This window comes from Lathyrus oleraceus, chromosome 7 (assembly GCF_024323335.1).
Source record: "Lathyrus oleraceus cultivar Zhongwan6 chromosome 7, CAAS_Psat_ZW6_1.0, whole genome shotgun sequence".
Classification (NCBI taxonomy): domain Eukaryota; kingdom Viridiplantae; phylum Streptophyta; class Magnoliopsida; order Fabales; family Fabaceae; genus Lathyrus; species Lathyrus oleraceus.
The window spans coordinates 484278556-484296499 of record NC_066585.1 but is presented as its reverse complement, the minus strand read 5'-3'; the positions used below and the strand labels follow the sequence as shown (position 1 = coordinate 484296499).

Sequence of the window (17944 nt, the reverse complement as noted above, 5' to 3'; positions counted from 1 at the left end):
CACTCTAAAAAACACCTACTTCGATTGTCTCTGACGCGTTCGTATACTTGCGAAAAGCACGCGTCATGTTTTTGGCGCCGTTGCCGGGGACCAATTTCATCAAATTTCATTTTCCTGTTGTTATATCGTTTAGACTTAGGCTATTTCCCGCCGGTATATACGAAGAACTCGCAGCACCGGAAGTTTAAGCTTAGTATACCCTCTGGCGGAACCTGAACGTTACGCTCGCGCACGTTTATTCTTTCATAGAATTAAGAGAGCTATGGCCGAAGATCAAAACCAAAGACCTCTTAAAGATTTCGCTCAAACATCTAATGAAGAACCTAGTTCTAGTATAGTAAACCGAACCATCCTAGCTAATAATTTTGAACTTAAACCATCTCTGTTACAACTAGTGCAACAAAGACAATTCGTGGGTCTCGATACTGAGAACCCAAACCAACATTTAAAAATATTTCTTCAATTAGCAGACACTTTTAAAACCAATGGAGCTTTTCCTGAGGCAATACGTTTAAGATTATTTCCTTTTTCCCTCAGAGATAAAGCCCTATCATGGTTATATTCCCTTCCACCCAATTCATTACGACTTGGGATAACCTTAAAAGAGTTTTTCTTGCTAGATATTTTCCCCCGAGTAAAACCGTCGTTCTTCGAAACCATATAACTAGATTTACCCAAAACCAAGGAGAATCGTTGTTCGAAGCTTGGGAGAGATATAAAGAGTTGTTACGAGCATGCCTACAATATGGCTTAGAAAATTGGTTAATCATCCAAACCTTCTATAATGGACTTCATTACAACACAAAGATGACCATCGACGTTGCCGCAGGCGGTGCTCTGATGAACAAACCTTATCCTGAAGCTAGTGCCCTCATCGAAGATATGGCTCAAAACCATTAATCATGGGGAGTCGAACGAGCGACAGTTGAGAAGAAGGAAGCCCAAGGAGGAGTGCATGAACTAAGCTCTATAGACATGATGCAAGCTAAAATGGACGCATTAGCCCTTAAAGTCGAGCATATGTGCATAAACCCGAATACTGTAGCCGATGTTTCGTCGGATTTTGAGATATGTGGAACCAAAGGACACCAATCTGCAGAATGCAGTCTATTAAACGAAACCCACTCTGAGCAAGTAAACTACACCCAAGGGAACCCATATTCGAATACCTATAACCCTGGATGGAGGAATCACCCGAACTTCTCCTATAAAAACAATAACCCTATACAAAATAATGCACCTCCGAGACCTAGTTATCAAGCCCCTAGATCAAATCAACTTATGCAACCTGTACCACCAAAGCCGAGCCTTGAGAAAATTATGGAAAATTTTATCACCGCTCAAACCCAATAAAACAAGGAGTTCATGAACCAAAACATTCATGTTAACGAATTGATTACTCAGTTAGGAACCAAGGTTGACCAAATAGTTACTCATACCAAGATGCTTGAAACCCAGATCTCTCAGGTAGCTTTAAACCAAGCCCCTCAGACTACACCTGGAGGACAATTCCCTGGACAACCTCAACAAAATCCGAGAGGACAAGCCAATGCCATTACCCTATGAAGTGGGAACGCTTATGATGAGCCACCAAACCCTAGATTGAGTGTGTAGCGGTGTATTCGTCGCTATATGATCTATAGATTAAATCATAAGCAAGAGATACAATGATTTTCGAGTCGCCACCGCACTTTTATTTATCCAAAGGACTGGCTAAAAAGCGAACAAAAGCCTAAGAAGTTTTACACGTAGAAAACTAATAAAAAGATCAGAGAGTCTGGGTAAGGGGTAAATTACGCAATGGGAAGGTGTTAGGCACCCACTACGTCCTAGGTACTCCTAGGGAGCCCTTTTCACACTTGTTGTACTAAATTGTTATTTGTTATGACATAAGTATTGTGCAAACATGATTGGGATGATGAGAAAAGAATATACAAGTTAGTTATTTTTGTGTTATTGGGTTTGAACGGATGAACCCGCTGCCTACGTACCTTCCATCAAAGGTAAGGATCAAAACGCCGTAGTTCGGCTAAAAGATTTCCAAAAGTTGGTGGATTCAATTTTAAACAATAACACTGAGGCTTTTCATTATCAATGGGAGAACACTCGACCAAGACCAACATCCACCATGTGAGGATAGCTTCGACGCACTAGAGGGGTTAGCCCTGTTTTCAGTACGGAAGTCTTACTGTCGACTCACTAAGGATAGGCAAGATTTACATCAACCACAATGATAATTGAAACCTATGGCTAATGCATGAAAAGATTAACAATGGACAAAGCCAAAACAATTGAATGAGTGAAGTTAATTGATTGTGATTATGAAAATGGAGTCAAAGTATGATTAAGATTGATTTGAAAGAAGTATTATGAAAATGAGTTTGAAAAAAGTCAAGGACTTGGGGTCCAGGTTTTTAATTTGAAAACATGAAGAAGTTTGCACAATATCTATGTCAAGTTTGAAATCAAAGTGTGAAAAGGTTTAGGACATAATGAGGATGAATGGATGAAGATGGATTGTAAAACTTCTTAGAAGGTTCACTTCTTGAAATCATATAGGAGATGATTCAAGTGTGTCCTTTGGAATGGCAATGGATAATAATAAACAAAGAAGAAAGTCAACAAAAGCGGATATCGGATGCCAATCACTGGGCTTATACCAATCTCCTAAAACAGAACGGGATATCAGAGGCCACTCAATGGTCTTACACTAATCTCCTCAAAAGAAAACAAAGATGAAATATGGAAGTCAACTGCCAATCTATCTGGGCTTAGGTTAACTCCACATATGCTCATAGGAAAACCAATGCCACATTACAGGGACTTACAATGGATCCTCACATACAAGAACAGAAGCAACACATGATCATAGGAAAGCAAATGCCAACTTACAGGGACTTACAATTGCAACCTCACATACAATCAACAAATGCAACTTATGATCACAGGAGAGCAAATGCCAACTTACAGGGACTTACAATTGCATCCTCACATAAACAAACAGAAGCAAAACATGGATGTCAGATGCCAATCTATCTGGGCTTACTCTAACCTCCACAGTATGGTCCTAGGAATACAAATGCCAACTTACAGGGACTTATAATTGTATCCTCACATACAAAGAAACAAAGCAACATGTGATCATAGGAAAGCAAATGCCAACTTACAGGGACTTACAATTGCAACCTCACATACAATCAAATGCATCAAGCAAAGATAAGATGAGTGGCCAAGGTGATGGTCTTATACTCACTTCCATATCATAGGAGCAATGGCCAATGAATGGTCTTACAATTGTCCTCAATGGGTAAACAACAAAGATAATGTCACAAAGACAAATGAGATGATCATGCATTGATGAGCAATAAATGATGATAAGTGCATAGAGCATACAAGCAAGCATGTGCATATGAAGCAATCAAGCAATCAATGAAGTCAATCAGCACGCACTATAACCAAACAAGGAGGCTCATACAAAAGGTTAGGCATTGAAGCCAACTGGAATAGGGTCACAGGTGCTCTTAACCTTGCCATTGAGGGGCTAAGGTGAAGCAGATGAAAGGAGATGAGGGGTGTGCCTCATTTCTCTTATCCCTGATCAGGGAGAGCATTGAATATCAGAAAGTGTGGGAGTTCAGAAAGTAGGAACTCTCTCCACATATTGACTCGATAGATCTTGGGTTTTGATCTCAATGCTACAACCATGTAATGGGAGCAAGGAGAAGACTCACAGAATAGTAGGGGATAGGTTGCTTATCCCTTTGATCTACCAATTGCCTTACTTGAAGAACTTTTCCTGCTTGGGACAAAATTAAACACACACAAGCATTGCCTCTTAAGGAGGACTTCAGACAGTTTGCCCGGCCACATAACAGGCCGGGTCTCCAGACTACATGAAGAAAGAGGGATTACCTCAAAGCAAAATTGCTAAATAGCAAAGCAAAGCAAGTTCAAAGAACTAAGCAACTAATGGTACCTGAAATAGTCAAACAGATCAGTACAGAGTTCAACAGTCAAAGCAAAAGGAAACAGAAGTCAACAGTCAAACAGATAGACAAATGTGCAAAGCACAAGGCACAAGGCTTATGAGCCAAGCAACCTACAAAACAAAGAGGTTAGCACATGATAAACAATCAAGCTCAAACAAATTGGATTGTTCTCTTTGAAGCATTTGTGCTTAACCTGAAACAATGAGCTCAAACATAAGCAACAGGACCACTAGGACAAGCCTAGGGTCAAAATGAAATGAGAAAGTCAAAACAGCAAGGGATAGTCAACCAAAATCAAGTTCAAACATTTAAGAAGCAAACCCAATTGGTTTCAAGTTCATATCATGCATCATCATGATTTTATAGACAAAAGAAGTCAAAGCATGGCAAATGAGGGCTCAAAGAAGTCAACAGCAAGACTTAGCTCAAAAGCAATCATAATCAATTCCAAAAATCAGCAAATAAATCATGGTCAATCACAATCCATAACATGACATTCATATAAAATTTCAGCTCAATTGGATCATGGGAAGAGGGTCAATTAAAATCAGGAAGTCAAAACAATTTTAAGCATGCTCAAAGAAGTCAATCAAACATGTGTCAACTTCAAAAAATCATAACTAAATGAAAACAGATGAGAAATGAATGGGATCAACACCAATGCAAAGCTTAAGATGTCTAGTATGTACATGTAAAATTTCATGATCATCCAATAAGGTATGAAAATTTCACAAAGGAAATGGCAAGATGTATCACACAAGTCAACATTTTGGTCAAACAGGGGATAAAAATCTCAAACAATTAGGAAATGGCATAATTAATTCCAAGAAAAATCACAAGTCAACTAGACATATAAGAGAAGGTTCATGCAAAATTTCACATTAATTGGAGGTCAGGAAGCATGTCAACAAAAATCATGAAATTGCATATCATTGGTGTAACACAAATTGTCACACCCTACTTCCAAAATTCATATCTCAACAACCACATAAGATAAATTCAAGAACTCTACGTCAAAACAAACATGAATGAGTGTAGATTAACCACAAAAAATTTCAACTCAAATGGATGCATCATCACAATTTCAAAATGGTTTTGGCAAAAGGTACAAAATGAGCATACATGTCAAGAAACCTAAAACCATTAAAAATCCAGCCAACCAAAAATTCAGCAAAAATCATGATAAAATAATAGACATTCAACAGGACATGATGCAAAAAATTCCATGATTTTTGGAGTTGAAATGCACGAGTTGTGAATTTTGTAAGTTGAGTAATGAATTTGGAACAAATGAACAAGATGAACATGTTTTACTAGGTCAACATGGTTGACCGGTGGCACTTTTGTAATTACCACCCTCATTAAACGAACGCAGCGCATCAGCCAAGCAAATGAAATGTTCTGATTGGCTATCACCAATAGAACAGTAACAACACGTGAAAACAAACAAGTTCTGGAAATTCAATTAGGGTTTGTGAATGGAACAATATTCTTCATCATCTCCAACAATCGTGGAAAACCAACATGCCCAGAAATCGACAGCAAGCATATCAATCGATTCAGCAAACCAAGCACAAGCATAATCCAAACATGGTTTTCATGAAATCATCATCATCAAAGCAAATCAACTGAAAACATATTTGAGCATACAAATGAAAATCCAGATTTCTCATGCATGACACAACCATTTCAAGCAATCCATAGTTCATTAGAATCAGCAAAGAGCAAACTATCATAAGCATAGCATGGATTAGAGAAAGAAGGTGGTTGAAACCTTACTTGATTTTGAAGAAAGGAGTGGAGCAGTGGTTATTTTGGCGATGCAGCTCGAAACAGATGAAGCTCTTGGTTTGAAATGATGGCTGGAGGGTGGCTTGAAGCTCAGCAATTCTTGGAAACACCAAAATCGAAAATCACCATTGTTGTGGCTTCATGTAGCAGCAGCATGAAATGATGTTACAGCAAGGAAACAGGGCCCCAAACAAGCTCAAGATTGTTGGTGAATGATGAAAATACCAAGGGTTGCTCGAGGGTTTTGAGAGTTTTGCTCAAAAAATGCAATATGTCAAAATGCAAATTTGAGAGAGAATGAGTTTTTCTGTTCGATAGAGGCTGCAGCTAGGGTTGGAATGTGCAGAAAATGTCTTTAAATATCTATGTTTAAGCTTTGCTAAGTGGATGGTAATCATGCTTTGCTCATTTTAACCAATTTGCTAATCTTGCAATTTTGACCAAATGGTGGTATGTGGTAGCATGCTGCTCGAATTTTGGGCCTTGGCAAGTCAGAAATCATGTTTTGAAACAATTCCAAATGGCTAATGTGGTAGGAAATGCTTAAAACAAAACTTCAAAAATACACCTCACTTGAAATTCAACCATGTTAGGTTCAAAAATGCCATTTTGATTGGCAATGTTTTGGCACATGAAATTTATATTTTTGGAAAGAGGAGGTAAAATGTGGTTTGTAGGAAAAAACCCCACCAAAATTGGCCAAATGGTTCATGAGATATGGCCCTTTGAAGTTCATGATTTTGTGAAAATGAATCGATCATATCTTGCCAACCAAACATGGGATTTGAGAGTTCTTGGACTTTTTGGAAATGGGAGAACAAGATCTTCAACTTTCATGTTGGGCAAAAATTCATTTGGAGCTTGTATCATGATGTAAGTTTAAGATCAAGAAGTTTCCATTTTTGGCAAATTTGAATTACAAGCCAAGTTTCTATTTCTGGAAATTTTCTGTTTGACTTGATTTTCTTCCATGATGAGGTTGGACATGATATATGAGGCTTATATAAGCATGAATGAACTCCTTCAAATCAATTCCATCCATCAAATCACTGATTAAATCCACAGTTGACCAAGTTTGACTTCAGTTGACTTTTCTAGGGTTTTGCATGATTGAACCACTTCTGATGAATTCCAAACCCTGATTCTTTGAGACCTTGATTCCAAATGATGTCTCAAGTCATGTGAACTCTTGATTATTGATCATGGTGCCCAAATTCTGCAAGAATGGCCACCATCCACTGCAATGACTGACTTTGACTGATTTTGACATAATTGGCTGATGATTGCTTCAGCTGCAAGTAACAAGGTTAGAATGACAATATTTTTGTACTTTTTGGTTAGTAAACATATGAAAAGCAAAGATATACAAATGCAAAACATGCTTGGTGATCAAGAACCACACTCACAAGGCAACCTACCCACTAGGAGGGAAACTAGGGCATGCAATGATCCTTGAGGCCATGATATGATATGATATGGGCCATGAGGGATCTTAGGGCCAAAATTGGGGTCTTACAGATGCCCCTATTTAAGGTCATTCTAGCCGGAGAAGTGAAGTTTAGAAATCTTCATCTCGACGCGGTAGAATGGGCTTAAATAACAATAATGAGACAAATTTTGGTCCCTAAGAGACCTCATGATGTAAATGTATGTATGCAAAAGACACAAATTCCGTGGGGAATATGATTCACACAGAAGAAAAGACGATCCATCGGAGTAATATACTCACCAGGCACAGAGACTCTAACAAGACTCTGGTCGGGGGTAGACAAAACTGACACAACGTGAACAAGACACGACTCTGATTAGGGAAACAGAAAACAGATTGGAGACCTCACTGGGGAGTGAAGGACTCACACTGGGGAAGGAAAATGCCAATAGGAAAATAAATCCATTGGAGAGACACAAGCTGACTCCTGGGGGGAAGCAAAAAGAAGTTCCACTAGGGAAGCACAAGAATGAGGTGTTACCGGTATAAGGGTAACAAACTCAGGAAGGAACACCAAGGATACCGGGTTGTAGGTATGTAACAGGTGACCGACCAAAGACGTGAATTGGATTTCACTTCCAAAACACTCATCATCCTGAAGAGAGCTAGAAAAGCAAACTTGTTTATAGGATGGATATTCGATTCTACAAAGAATACGAATCTTACTCCGAGGGGAAAGCAACAAAGGATTGACCCAAGGGTGAACGAGATATAATATCCATTACCGTCAGAACGTGGATAGAATACTCTCATGAGACATATTATCTATTACCGTCAGAACGTAGATAATAAACTCGCATGGTAAGAAACACCAGAGATACCGGTTACTGGGTATATAATAGGTGACCGACCAAAGCGTGAATTGGATTTCACTTCCAAAACACTCATCATCCAAAACACAAACTGGTTAAAGGATGGATATTCGATTCTACAAAGAATACGAATCTTGCTCAGCTGGGAAAATCAACAAAGGATTCCAACTAAAGAGCGCATGAGACATATTATTCATTACCGGCAGACCGTGAATAATATACTCGCATGGTAAGAAACACCAGAGATACCGGTTACTGGGTATATAATAGGTGATCTACCGAAAACGTGAATTGGATTTCACTTCCAAAACACTCATCATCCAAAACACAAACTGGTTAAAGGATGGATATTCGATTCTACAAAGAATACGAATCTTACTCAACTGGGGACACAAACCCAAAGAGTGCATGAGATATAATATCCATTACCGGCAGACCGAGGATAAGATACTCGCATGAGATATATTATCTATTACCGTCAGAACGTAGATAACAAACTCGCATGGTAAGAAACACCAGAGATACCGGTTACTGGGTATATAATAGGTGATCTACCGAAACGTGAATTGGATTTCACTTCCAAAACACTCATCATCCAAAACACAAACTGGTTAAAGGATGGATATTCGATTCTACAAAGAATACGAATCTTGCTCAGCTGGGAAAATCAACAAAGGATTCCAACTAAAGAGCGCATGAGACATATTATTCATTACCGGCAGACCGTGAATAATACACTCGCATGGTAAGAAACACCAGGGATACCGGTTACTGGGTATATAATAGGTGATCTACCGAAACGTGAATTGGATTTCACTTCCAAAACACTCATCATCCGAAAGGAGGGCTTGAAAAAGCAAATCGACTTACAGGATGGGCATTCGAGTCCACAACGGGAAAACGAATCTTACTCAACTGGGGACACAAACCCAAAAAGTGCATGAGATATAATATCCATTACCGGCAGACCGTGGATAAGAATACTCGCATGAGATATATTATCTATTACCGTCAGAACGTAGATAATAAACTCGCATGGTAAGAAACACCAGAGATACCGGTTACTGGGTATATAATAGGTGATCTACCGAAACGTGAATTGGATTTCACTTCCAAAACACTCATCATCCAAAACACAAACTGGTTAAAGGATGGATATTCGATTCTACAAAGAATACGAATCTTGCTCAGTTGGGGAAAATCAACAAAGGATTCCAACTAAAGAGCGCATGAGATATATTATTCATTACCGGCAGACCGCGAATAATATACTCGAAAGGAAAAGACACCAGAGATACCGAAGTATATAATAGGTGACTAACCAAAAAGAGAGACAATCGATACCAAGCATACGGGTAAACGAAAGACAACTCAAAGGGATAAATTGCAAGCATCCGGTAATTATCCAACAACAGGAAATATTCGATTCCGCAAAGGGAAATAACGAATCTTACTCGACTGGGGAAACGCAAAAGGCTTCGACTGAAGAGTGCATGAGATATATTATTCATTACCGGCAGACCGTGAATAATACACTCGCATGGAAGATTATCCACAACCGGTTACTGGGTTAATAAATGATAAATCAACCGAAAAGAAAGGCATCGGGATACCAAACTAGGTATATAATGATGACCAATCAAAAGGAGCAACATACATTACCAACAAAAGGGTAAATGAAAGACAATCTGCTGAGGATTCATTGATGAAAATCAAAGATCCGGGGAACACAATCACTGACACAAGGTGAAAGGACCCGCTGGGGATAAAATTGCTAGCATACGGCAATTATCCACAAAAGACTTGCTAGGGATATAAGTGCTGATCTGAGCAACTTATCCAAGCGAAGGAAAAAAAATCAACATCAAGAATTAGATGAAGATACCCACGAGGGAAATTGTCATCGGTTGGGATGAACAACAAAGTTAACTCTGCAAGTGGAGAAAACGGGGTTTATGACTACCGGTTTGTAGGTAGAAAAACCAACAACTCTGGCTGGAGAATAAAAGGTGTATAACCACAAATTCTGTCAAGAAAGCCAGGAGAAGTAGGACTTATAACTACCGGTATGAGGGTAGAGGCCCAAAACTACTCCGCTGGGGAACAACCCACTGGGAAGCACAAGACTTTTGACAAATAGCCAATTCGGGAATAATCCGAAAAGACGGACTGAATCGAGACATGTCCTAATGAGGATGTAACTCAAATAGGAAAATCCATCCCAATATATGTGTTGGGAGGAAACGGAAGAAACCGTCATCCACGAGGATATATCTCAGTGGGGAACTGCAGAAGGAAAGACCAACACTTTCTGCTTATGGGGCTGACTCTATATGGAGAGATTTTAACACCCAACATCTGCTTGGGGAGACCTGTAAAGAGATCTATATCACCATAGCAGGAGACACGACAAACAAAGGATACATGGCAAGAAATGCGACATGAATATCTGAATGTTTATGAATATGCATGAATATGCGTGATTTATGTTTGATGAATGCTGACAAAACAGACAATTCTAACACGAACAGGTCCAGGAACTAAACGCCCGGTATTATACTTCCAGGGGAAAAACCAGCTGGAGAGCCAATCTGCGGAGATCTACATGCTGTAAAGCAAAGATCTGCGGGTACTGCTGAAGAAGCAGAGGGTCGGAGATATCAGGAAACAACCCAATCCAGGTACAGAAAGTCACAACGGGCAAAACAGCCACCAAGACAAATCTGTAGGGGAACAAGAGAAGTCCCAAAGTATCTGCAGGGGATCCCAGTGTCGACTGAGAAACAAAAGTGCGTTGCACAAGCACGAACTGCCGTAGAAGCAACTCCACATAACTCCGCTGGGGAACAATCCACTGAGGGAGAATGATATCATCCAAATAGAATCTAACTGCATAAGCAACTCTACTGGGGAAAACTGTCGGCTACTCTCTTGGGGAACAAACCACTGAGGGAGGACAGATCAAACAAGCAGATTCTACAACAAACCAACTCCACTTGGGGAGAATAGACATAGAGAACTGATCACAACAAGTAGATTCTGCAATATAAGCCACTCTACTGGGGATCACAAACAGTCAGGAAAACAATCCGTTCACTGGAGGCCAAAGCCATCATCCGACCATACTGGGGATTGAAAGAGTATTCAACAGGCAAAACTGCTACAACAAACACTCTGCAGACTAAGCTGAGGAAAAGATGGATGCAATACTGGGATGTCAACCCAATCAACCACTGAGTAGGAAAATAAATCCTGCTCTGCTGAAGAGAAAAACTCTGATGGAGAGATAGCAACAATTCCGCAGACGACTTCGCCGGGGAAAAAGCAAAGTACCGGGTATCAAACCACTGACTTACCAAGTCTTCAAAAAGAAAGCGATCGTGCTGAGGAAACAGGCAACTCCGCTGGCAACTGCACTGGGAAGAGTGACAACAACTCTGCTCGCAAATCCGATGGGGATATCAATAACAGCTCTACTCATGACTGTGTTGAGGAGACAAATAAAGTCTGGGGCAGACGACCCACTGGAGAAAGTGACGGGCACCAAGATGACAAACCATCAACCGCCGAAACTTCACAATAAAACACCCATGCTGGTGAAAACTGCTGCTGGAGAAAACGAAGTCTTCAACAACACTCTGATTGCGACTATACTAGGGAATAACCCCAACAACAACTCTGTTTGAGGAACAACCCCAACAAAGATCTGAAGAAAGAAGATACCACCAAACCAGGAATATGAACGAACGTCTTACCTGTTGGGAATCATGCCACCCTCGGGAGAGCACTGAGATATTCTTGAGTATCCTTTCAATCTTGTGAATGTTCACTTTGTTTAAAACAATATTTTGAAAAAATTTGATTTGTTTAAAACAATGACATTTTATCAATTTAAAACATGCAAAACATTTGTTGAATTGAAACAAATAAGAGTGCAAATAATTGGATAAAAAGCTCAAATTGATTTGATGGAATGGTAGCCTGCAAATGGCAAGACTCCATAGATCTGTACAAATTTGAAATCAGTGATATATATTGGAAGAGGGCTACATTGAACATAATGATCCTTTCTCTACCAATTTGAATCTCGATGTATCCGAAGCTTCAGTTGACGACGAATCGAGAATCTTCTGACGAAATGACGACTGTGGAACAGAAAGTCTTGTCGGGATGCAGTTACTTGCCAAATCCCTAATTTTTGCTTAGATTGCCCCAGAGTGAGGTACTCAATCTAGCGGATGCAAATATATCTCTTTCTTTTTTTCAAGTCTCTAATTTTTGCCTGGATTACCCTTGCGGGTTCTCCACCGAGACGCTCATTTTTGCCTAAGCCGCCCTTTCGGGTTTTCAACTTAGCGAGCTATTCTGTTTTTTCATTTGCATATACTTTTTTTAGGCAAAGTATCTCTTGACTGCATCTGAATTCACAGGACGAGTGAAATCCTCCCCATCCATTGTTGTAAGCATCAAAGCTCCGCCTGAAAAGGCTCTCTTAACAACATATGGACCCTCGTAGTTTGGAGTCCACTTGCCCCTGGAATCGGGCGCGAAAGACAAGACTTTCTTGAGCATGAGGTCACCTTCTCGGAACACACGAGGCTTGACCTTCTTATCGAATGCTTTCTTCATTCTCTGCTGATATAACTGACCATGACACATGGCAGTCAATCGTTTCTCTTCAATCAAATTCAACTGGTCGTAACGACTCTGAATCCATTCAGCATCAGTCAACTAGGGACTTTGAGGGTATACTTTTTCTTCTTTTTTTTTCCTTTGGAAAAATTTTGAAAAAATTTTCCGGTTTTTGATTTTTTTTCTTATTTTTCACCCTCTTCTCTTTTATTTTTGATTTTTTTTTTTTTTTTTTGATTGATTGCATTTGCAATGCCCCAGTTTGACTGTTTTGCTGATTCTCATGATACAGCTGAATGAGCTTCCTTTTGTGCTCAAGAAGGCGGGTAATCTCGTCAGGAATCCCCTTCAACATCATCTTCCTCTACTTCGAATACAAAGACTTCAAGATTGGGAGATGGCGTTGGATCATTATGTTCAATGGGTTTAGAAATCCCTGCATAATGATTCTGGATAATGAAAAGCTTTAGAATTTAAACAAACAAATCATTATGCAGATGAAAAATGTTGTTTTTGTTTTTCAGGGTTTTTTGTGATCACTGATTTCATGCAAAAAAGCAAAAAGTGAAAACAAAGGAAAAACAAATGTTTAACAATGCATTAATTGAATGAAAACATCATTGTATTAAATGCTGCCAACAATGTCATCACTTCTCCTTTTGGCATGGGAGAAGGGTTTTAAACAAAATGAACAATTACTCTGATCTATGGATGACTGTAGGAACATCTACAGCGACCCAATTGTGGCAGACACCACCATGAATAACAAAATTGTTCAAGTCTTCTGCATCTTCTTCTTCAATGATAGCAGCAGCTTCCTCTTCTGCAGGTTGATCAGCATGGATGAATCCTCCACTGGTGAACAGACCTTGCTCATTGCATGCCCCAGAACCATAGCCAATGCCAGCCCGGGATCGGTTGTCTTCAAGTTCAAGCACTTTCCCTAATCCAGCAACTGCACCACATTCAATGGCCAGCTTAGCATCTCGGTAGGAAGTGAATGAAGGAGACTTCTTCTCGATTGGCTCCTCAATAGATAAAGCTTGGAATTGAGTTCCAACTTCATCCTCTGCGTCAATGTACGAGAAAGAAGACAGATGGCTAACCAGGAGAGCCTTTTCTCCCCCTACTACAACCAACTTCTTGTTTTTGACAAACTTCAACTTCTGGTGTAGGGTGGATGTCACGGCGCCAGCCTCGTGAATCCATGGTCTGCCTAAGAGACAGCTGTATGATGGGTGGATATCCATTACTTGGAAAGTAACCTGGAAATCACTTGGTCCTATCTTGATTGGGAGATCAACTTCCCCAATCACGGTCTTGCGCGACCCATCAAATGCTTTCACAACAACCCCACTCTGCCTCATAGGAGGACCTTGATATGACAATCGAGAGAGTGTGGATTTTGGCAATACATTAAGAGACGACCCAGTGTCCACCAACACATTGGACATTGCATCAGATTTGCAATTCATGGATATGTGTAAAGCCATGTTGTGGTCTCTTCCCTCCTCAGGGAGATCAGCGTCACAAAAGCTCAAGGTGTTGCAAGCGGTAATGTTTGCAACAATACTATCAAATTGTTCCAGGGTGACGTCGTGATCAACGTATGCCAGGTCCAAGACTTTCTGCAGAGACTCCCTATGGGGTTCTGAATTCAGCAACAGAGAAAGAATGGAAATCTTGGATGGCGTGTGTAGAAGCTGATCTTCAATATTGTACTCACTCTTTCTGATGAGCCTCAGCATCTCATCAGATTCTTCATCCACAATGCCACTTGGGCCAACTGAAGAAACAAGAGTCTTTTGTACGGGTGAGGAGGGTTTGGCAACATCAAGTGCCGGATTCTGAACATTCACGGCTATTCCCACAGGGCGCTCAACAGTATCAGAAACAGTAGCCTTTGGAGGCGCAGAAAATACACGACCACTTCGGGTCAACCCACTAACATCAACAATAGTGGTCACGGATGTTGAAGGCAAAGGCACTTCGACCCCATCTTGGACGGCAACAGGATTGTACCGGAATGGCACAGCTTTGTCAGACGAATAGGGCACGGGGCCAGCTGGTTTGATGATCAAAGAAGGTGAAGCCTTCGACTTGTTGCTATGGTAACGAATAACAACGGGTTCGGGCAGCTTGAACACTGGTGATATGACATTCACCTCGGGTTCAACTGTATCAACATTGCGATTCTGCAGAATCTCAATGGTACCCTCATCCAACATCTTCTGAAGCTCACGGCGGACCTGGTCGCAACCCAAGCGGTTAACCGAACAGACGCGGCACTTGTCGTGGTTATGCTCCAAGTAACTGTACTGACACAGCATCTTATGTAAATCAACCAACGACTGCCTGATATGGCTCACATATCTAACCTTGTACTTCCCAAGGCATTCCTGAATCATGTTCACAGACTTCCCATGCGCAGGCAATGGGTTCTTGGTGACGTTCGGGCTTGAGTCCTCGAAACTCAGGATTCCACTTCTCATAAGGTCTTGCACCTTATTCTTCAGCGGGAAACAGTTCTCTACATTGTGGCCCGGAGCACCGGAATGGTAGACACAATGCTGGTCTGGTCTGTACCACCATTGTGGATTTGCAGGAATGGCAGGAGGATCCTTGGGAGAAACCAATTTCCTTTCCAACAGGGAAGGATAAAGCTCTGCATATGTCATAGGAATTGGATCGAAGCTGACCCTCTTCCTATCATAATTCATGTTAGCTTGATTGGTTGTACTTCCACGAGGCTGGTAAGCCTGTTGCTGTGGACGCTGCTGTTGTTGTTGGTATTGCGGTTGTTGATATTGCTGCTGATGCTGATATTGCTGAGCATTATCTTTGAAAACAGGTGCTATATGAGCCACCTGGTGCTGATGTCCGGCACGACGTGCAGGCTTCCTCTGAACAGAGGGTCTTCTATGTTTCGGCTGAGACTGCACAGCATGCGCTTCACCTTCTTTCCTCTTAAACGCCCCATATCGTTTAGAGGAAGCACCATCATCTTTGGCCAACCGTCCTTCACGGACACCTTCTTCAAGACGCATCCCCATGTTCACCATCTCGGTGAAATCAGAGGGAGCGCTTGCTACCATCCGTTCATAATAAAATGAGCCAAGAGTCTTCAGAAAGATCTTGGTCATTTCCTTCTCTTCCAGCGGTGGAGTGATTTGAGCTGCCAGCTCACGCCATCTCTGGGCGTACTCCTTGAACGATTCCTTGTCTTTTTGTGACATGGACCTGAGTTGATCTCGGTCAGGTGCCATATCGACATTGTACTTGTATTGCTTGACGAAAGCTTCGCCAAGGTCATTGAAAGATCGGATGTTGACACTGTCCAGGCTCATGTACCATCTGAGTGCGGCACCAGACAGACTATCTTGGAAATAATGGATCAAGAGTTGATCATTATCAGTCTGTGTTGACATCTTCCTAGCGTACATGACCAGGTGAGCAAGTGGACAGGTGTTCCCCTTATACTTTTCAAAGTCTGGGACCTTGAACTTGATTGGTATCTTGACACCGGGAACTAGGCAGAGTTCGGCTGCAGACTTGCCGAAGAGATCTTTGCCACGGAGAGTCCTCAATTCCTTTCTCAGCTCAAGGAATTGATCGTTCATTGCGTCCATCTTTTCATGAACATCTGAGCCTTCAGAAGCCTCAGAGTGATAGATGGTGTCGTCTACCCTAGGCATGGTATGCACGACAGGAGGAGCGGGAACAGGGACCGGGCTAGATGCCGGCATTTGAGCAAATGTAGGAGCTGGCAGATCAGGCATAAAGCCTGGAGGCATCCCCCAAGGAAAACCGGGAGGCATGGCATTAGGTTGATGGGCACTGACTGGCACCGTTGAAGTAACCACTTCTGATATAACCGTCCTCTGAACAGGAGTTGCTGGCTGTTGAGCAGGCTGGTTCTGAGCAGCAAGGAGTTGCTCCATCAAAGCGCCAAGTCTGGCGACCTCTTCCTTTAGTTCTCTGTTCTCTTGTTCAAGTTGCTCCATGACCCTTGCTGAATTGACCCGCGTATAATACCGGTGAGTCAGCTTGTCTTCAAAATAAATGAAGAACAGAGGTTAGGACAAGAAGACCAGAAAAGGAGTACCTGTTTATGCAAGAATGATGCATGAAATGCTTGTGCAGATGCTTTGTTTTCAAGGAACCCTTAGGTTTTTTATTTGCAATATTTTGAATATTTAAACATTTTAATTGCTCATGGAAGATATTTCATTCAATATATTGAGACAAAGGAGTACAACATTTTTTAATTATTACAAAGAGAAAAGGTAAATGACATCCTATGGATCCCTATTAGCTCGGGATGTTGGAAGACGAGAAGTGCACAACTTCTTGATCTCTCTCTCATAGGCAGCCTCCATATCAGCTTTCTCTTTAGCAAGTCGATCATACCTCCTCTTCCAGAATTTGGATGACTGAGGAAGCAGAGAAGTCCAAGTGTCGTTCGGATCGTCGATCACTCGGTGCTCGAGAAACTCAATCATAGCGTCCTTCTCCTTAAGCTGCTGCAGCAATTCCTCCCTTTCACGGATCCAGGCACGCGAAAGGTCTTCTTCTCTCAACTCCTCTACACGTTGGGTAGGGAGGGTTGAAGGCCCAGCCACATCCAACAGTGTAGGTCTCGGATGATCATATGGCATCAGGTAGGTGGCAGCTCTCTGTCTGACCCAAGAGGTGTATGGTTCCAAAGCAATGCAGTTCTTTGGACCCAACTCATTCCTACTCTTCTTATGAATACTGCGCCATGCACGGACAAATCTGGCTTTCAGGCCTTGGGGATCTTTACCCTCCTGGAAGAACACACCTTCTAACAGAATGTTATTAGGTTTATCCTTCAGGGGGAACCCAAGCTGACGACGTGCAAGAATAGGATTGTAGGTAATCCCACCACATGTACCAAGAAGAGGCACATTAGGGAATTCCCCACAATAGTCGATGATCTGAACGGTATCATACACGCGATCATACCAGGTGATATCATCATTGGTGAGAGACACGAGTCTCTGAGACCACCGTAGACATCCCTTGTTCTCCTTGAAAGCAACTGTCTGCGGCAAGTGCGAAATAAACCACTTGTACAGCAGGGGTAAACAGCAGACAATAACTCCTCCATTCTTCATATTCCTCAGATGCAAAGAGACATATGCATCGCCCAACAAAGTCGGAACTGGATTAAGAACTGAGAAGATCCTAATGGCGTTCATGTCCACGAA

The 17944-nt window shown here is 41.4% G+C and overlaps 1 non-coding gene across 1 annotated transcript; it reads right to left on the bottom strand.

Moving 5' to 3' along the window:
* Positions 1-645: 645 nt before the first annotated feature.
* On the bottom strand, positions 646-752 carry LOC127109490 (small nucleolar RNA R71). The gene has a single exon (XR_007796768.1). It is a non-coding gene; the product is annotated as a small nucleolar RNA R71 (small nucleolar RNA).
* Positions 753-17944: the final 17192 nt, after the last annotated feature.